Here is a 6,000-nt window from a genome sequence, read left to right as displayed (position 1 = left end):
GAAATTGTGATTTTTTTTTTGTTTTGTTTGAAAAATAGAAACCAGTCAAGCTGATGAAGAGAGAAGGCTTTTTGTGACCACAGTAGCCTGTGGGGTAAAAAGTGTATTTGTTCAGCAATGTAATTTACTTTCAGTAACAGAAGAGAAAGGTGAGGCTATTGATTTATCATTATTTTCTATTTGTTTGCTCCTTTTTTACATCCATTTCACTCCCTGGGTTTCCTTTATCTGAAAGCTGTGTCTGACAGGACCCAATACATTCAGCATTTCTATAAATATGTAAATATAAGATCTGTATGTGTAAACACACCCGCATAAATCAAATGGTAATGATGTGTGTATCTATATTTGTGTACATATCAAAGCTAAATTATCTCCAATTTATCCAATGCCCTTTCTATCTCCTATGTGCTTCCTATGTATATACAGTCTTCATATTAATATGAAAACAGCACCTATGAGGAATACAGATCAAAGACTAAAGAGCCTTCCTGGTGGATAAGTCACTCCTAATTCCTTAATTTCTTTCTGCTTGTTCCCCAGAGCAAGCAGTGGAAGGTACATAAATAAGTCTGCAGATGTTTATTTAACCTCCTTGTTCAGCCAGTTTTCATGGGGTTTGTATCTGAGATAGCTGCACTGGTGCCAGGAGGAGTCTGTGGTTATCCCAGGAGCTGGGGCTTTGGTCCTGATCCAGAGCAAACCTTGGAATCAGGAGCAGGAAAATAAGGATGCACCAAGCAAGGGAAAGGCTAAGAGGAATTAAAACATCCCAGGGAGATCTTGAGCTGAGTGGTCCTTGAGATGAATTTTCCTTGAGCTGAATTTTTTACCTTCCCTTTCCCCCCTGCACGGAGTTAATGCTTCCCTGGCTGCAAGGAAAGTAAAGCAGAGGAGGAAATTCCCCCTCTTGGTTAAAATTTGGGAGATTCCCAGCAGCACACTGAGATCCAGATTTTGTCCCAAAGGAAGTCCTGGGGTCTCTGCTGCCCCCTCCACCCTCTGCCCATCTCCCAGAAGTTTTTAGTGGAGGGAGGGGGAAACTCCTCCCATAAAGGGAAGCCCAGGGTGTGCAGTGTTTGGTGCCATCAAATACTCAAAGGGCCAAATGCTCCTTCTGGAAATGGGCACAGGAACACAAAAAACCAGTGAGGTCAGCTCAGATGATGCCTGAGCATCTTGAGCCTAAAACCTGCAGCTCATTCTGGCTCTTTTCAGGATTTAGCAGTGCCCCAGCCAGGCTGAAGCTCTGGATTCATCACAGAATCATCCAGAATGGTTTGGGTTGGAAGAGATCTTAAAGATCATCTCATTCCACCCCCGTGGGCAGGGACACCTTCCTCTAGCCCAGACTGATCCAAACCCCATCCAGCCTGGCCTTGGGCACTGCCAGGGATCCAGGGGCAGCCACAGCTGCTCTGGGCACCTGTGCCAGGGTTCAACCATACTCAGAGCCAGGAATTCCATCCCAATCTCCCATCCATGCCTGCCCTCTGGCAGTGGAAACCATTCCCTGTGTCCTGTCCCTCCATCCCTTGTCCCCAGTCCCTCTCCAGCTCTCCTGGAGCCCCTTTAGGCCCTGCAAGGGGCTCTGAGCTCTCCCTGGAGCCTCTTTTCCTCTGGGCTTTCCCAGCCACAGCTGCTGTTCCCCTCCAGGCCCGTCTGTCCTGGGCAGCAGTGGGACCATCTGCAGTGAGACCCCACCAGCCTCAATTTCTCCTCAGTGACTGGCAGGATCCAAAACTGGGGCTCAGCAGAGCCAATTTCCCACGAGCAGAGCAGCAGCGGAAGAGCAGCAGTGCAGCAGCAACAGAAACAGCAGTGCAGCCAGCAGCAGTGCAGCGGCAGAACAGCAGCAGCCGTGCAGCAGAGCGGCAGCAGCATTGCAGAAGAGCAGCAGTGGAGAGGAGCAGCAGCAGTGCAGCGGCAGAACAGCAGCAGCCGTGCAGCAGTGCAGAAGTAGCTGTGCAGAAGCAGCAGCAGAGCAGCAGCAACAGTGCAGAAGAGCAGCTGCAGGAGCAGCAGTGCAGCAGCAGCAGTGCAGAGGAGCAGCAGTGCAGCAGCAGCAGTGCAGCAGCAGCCGTGCACGAGCAGCCGTGCACGAGCAGCAGTGCATGAGCAGCAGCCATGCATTATCAGCAGTGCATTAGCAGCCATGCAGCAGCAGCAGTGCATTAGCAGCAGTGCATTAGCAGCAGCAGCAGTGCAGCAGCTGCAGCAGCAGCAGCAGCAGTGCATGAGCAGCAACAGTGCAGCAGCAGTGGTGCATTAGCAGCAGTGCAGCAGCAGTAGTGCAGCAGCAGCAGTGCATGAGCAGCAGCCATGCATTATCAGCAGTGCATTAGCAGCCGTGCAGCAGCAGCAGTGCATTAGCAGCAGTGCATGAGCAGCAGCAGCCATGCAGCAGCAGCAGCAGCAGCAGTGCAGCAGTGCATGAGCAGCAGTGCAGCAGTAGCAGCAGCAGCGCATTAGCAGCAGTGCATTAGCAGCAGCAGCCATGCTGCAGCAGCTGCAGCAGCAGCAGCGCATGAGCAGCAGCAGCCATGCAGCAGCAGCAGTGCATGAGCAGCCGTGCAGCAGCAGCAGCCATGCATGAGCAGCAGTGCAGCAGCAGTGCATGAGCAGCCGTGCACGAGCAGCTGTGCAGCAGCAGCCGTGCAGCAGCAGCCGTGCAGCAGTGCATGAGCAGCAGTGCATGAGCAGCAGTGCAGCAGCAGCAGTGCATGAGCAGCAGTGCACGAGCAGCAGTGCACGAGCAGCAGCCATGCAGCAGCAGCAGTGCAGCAGCAGCAGTGCATGAGCAGCAGCAGCAGCAGCAGTGCATGAGCAGCAGCAGCAGCAGTGCATGAGCAGCAGTGCAGCAGCAGCAGCAGTGCATGAGCCTCAGCAGCAGCAGCAGTGCATGAGCAGCCGTGCATTAGCAGCAGTGCATGAGCAGCAGGTGCCGCGGGATGCGGAGCGCTGGAGCTGCCGCACGCCGCGAGCTCCCCCTGCAGCGCCCAGGGCACGGCGGCTGCGGGACCGAAGCCGAAATCGCCGCTCGGAGCCCAAACCCGCCCCTGCCATTGTCACGGGGCCAGGGCGGAGCACGGGTGCCCCGGGGGAGCAGGAGATGCTCGCGGGGTCTCCAGACCCTTTCCATCCCATTCTCCAGCCCCTCTCCATCCCATTCTCCAGCCCCTCTCCATCCCATTCTCCAGCCCCTCTCTATCCCATTCTCCAGCCCCTCTCTATCCCATTCTCCAGCCCCTCTCCATCCCATTCGCTGCGCCCGTTTCTCAGCAGGATCTAAAGGAACAGCAGCCAGAGCTGCGGGCTCTGCTGAGGGGACCCTCAGTGAGGGTGACAGGGACAGACCAAGCCCCCACATCCCCCTGCTGCCACCGTCCTGCCCTGGCCAAGCTGCAGGAGCATTTGTGTAAACTGGGCTTATTTTGCACTCTGTGTCCATAGATCTAATGGAAGGGGGAAAACCACTGATATTTCGGGATGTCTTTTTCAGAAACAGAAGTTTCCAAAATTTCCAGAGCCCTGGGATCATTTTAGCTGAACTCTGGCCCATTGCTGGTGGCTTTGGATGCAATTCTGGATTTGCTCTCTAATGGAGAAGGGAGCTATTTATGTATTTATATATTTATAGCTCTGCTGGGCTGTGCTGGGCATTGACATCATCCTGGAGCCTAGAACCTCAATTCCTGCTTTGGGCTAAAATGCCATGGGTATCATGGATATCAGAGCCACCCCACAAGGGAAAAGGGCAGGCTGAGGAGGTTGGAAATCATGGCCAGAGGAAATCCCCCTTGGCTGCAGGATATGGAGGTGGGGCTGGAGCCCAGGTTATAGGGCTGGGATTCCTCAGCTCCCTGGTCCCGGTGTTTTGGTGGGAATGTGAGCAAAGCCACACCAGCACAGGGGATGCTGGACATGCAGTGGCACTGCCAGGGGCTCTGCAGGCAATTTGTGCTTCTCTTGCTTCCTTCTAAACAGAAAGGTTGTGGGAATTACCATCCTTCACCCTCAGTGCCCTGAGCTGGGACAGCATCCCTGGGTGGGGATGGCTGTGGGGTGGTGCAGCCGAGCTGCAGTGCCCAGGTCCTGTGCTATCCCTGGCTATCAAGAGATCCAGGATATTTCCTCCAAGATATCCATGGGATGGATGTTCTCCCTGCTGTAAGGATATCCAGCCTTGTGAGGGCTGCCCTAGAGCAGAGACTGGACAGAGCTAAAGAATAAAGCAGGGATTTATTCAAAGCATCTCCTCAATGGATCCACCTTGGGCAGCACAAGAGCCCAGCCAGGGCTGCACCCAAGATGAACCAAAATGGCCCCAAAATGCACGGCCGGGCACGGGGTCTGTCCCTGGGATCAGTTCTGCTCCATTTGCATCTTGCAGTTCATTGTCCCATTCCAGCTTTAGCCCATGCAGTCCCACCCTGCTTGTTTTTCTCTCTCCAGCCCACGGGGTTTGTGCTCTTGGGCTGAGATTTGGATCATTTGTCCTTGGTGCCCAGCTGGAGCAGGAATTGTTTTGTGTCTCCCTGCTCTGTGCACAGAGCTCACCATCCCATAATATGAAGCCCAGACCCACACACTAAAGCATCACAGAATCTGAAAATATAAAAGCTAAACCCTGAGCCACGACACAGAGGGTTTTCTCTGGGCAGCAGATTACTCCAGCCCCAGGTCTGTGCTCTCCCCTGGACAGCAGGGGCACAGAGTGCCAGCAGCATCCAGGGATGCATCTCCCTTCCCTCAGCACTCAGGTGAAGCAAGAAATATTTCCAGGTGTTTTTCCAGGAGAGATCTCCTGGGACAGTGCTGCCAGCCTGCCCTGGGTGGGTGTGGGCAGGGCAGGGTCACCACAGGCAGTGTGCAGCAGCAGGAGGAAGGAGAAATAGCTCACAGACTCATTGAATCACAGAACAGCCTGAGGTGGAAGGGACCCACAAGGATTATGGAATTATGGGATTCCAGCTCCTAACCCTGCACAAAACTCCAAGGATCCCACCCTGTGACCCATTAAGGCATCCCAGCAGCAGAGGTGTCACAGCAGGGAGGATGCAGCCTGTGGTTTTAGGTCAATTTTTTCCCTTTTTCTCCCCATTCCTAGGTCAGGTTCCCCCCTCCCCAGGGCAGAGAGCACCCACAAGAAGGATTCAGGCTGGGGTACCCCAAGGGGGTGTTTTTACCCCATACCTCAGTGCTGTCAGCAGGCAGGACCCTGAGATGCCCCAGACTGACCCCCAACCCCAGAGAGAGCCATGAAACAGCCCCAAAGCTCTGAGCAGCCCCAGCACTTAGGCTCCTGTGGCTGCCAGGATATCTCTCCCTGCCCTGTGCTCCAGATCTGCTCCTCCCTGGACAGTCCTGCAGCCACCAGGACACAAACTGTCCCTTGTCTGGGTGGGACAGGGCATGGGGACATGGAGGTCCAGCTGCTCCACACCTGCAGCAAGGTGGTTTTCCCAGGGTATCCCTCCCACACCAGGCAGGTTCAGACACCTGGACTTTTCCACTGAGGAGGTCACCCCAGCCTCTTGCAGGGTACAAGACCCTGGGGATCTTGTAGGGGAAAATACAGCTTTTTTCTTCTCTCCCTTTTTCCAAAGTTTTCTGCAAACACATCCTTTTTTCAGCACTGGGGAAATGCTGACTCGCCAGCACTGGTTTTTAGCCCGTTTACAAAATTCAAACCCAGGAGAAGTTCAGCCAACATGCCTGTTCTCCATGATTTTCTCTTTGCCAAAAGCTCAAAGCTTTCCCCAAAGCTGCTGCAGCTCACAGGAGTGCACATGTCCCTGCAGTGCAGGGGGCTGTGATACCATGGGGGTGTCCCTGCTGCCACTGGAGCTTTGCCTGATGCCACCACACCCCAGCAGGGTCCCAGGGCTCCCCTGCAGCCCAGCCTGCCCTGCACCAGCCCAGCCCCTCCATCTCCAGCCCTTTCCAATGGATGTGCAGGGCTCCAGGTGCACAGCAGGGCTCAGCTCATCCACACAG

Source organism: Agelaius phoeniceus, chromosome 17 (genome assembly GCF_051311805.1).
Source record: "Agelaius phoeniceus isolate bAgePho1 chromosome 17, bAgePho1.hap1, whole genome shotgun sequence".
Taxonomy (NCBI): Eukaryota; Metazoa; Chordata; class Aves; order Passeriformes; family Icteridae; genus Agelaius; species Agelaius phoeniceus.
Note: the sequence above shows the minus strand (reverse complement) of the source record.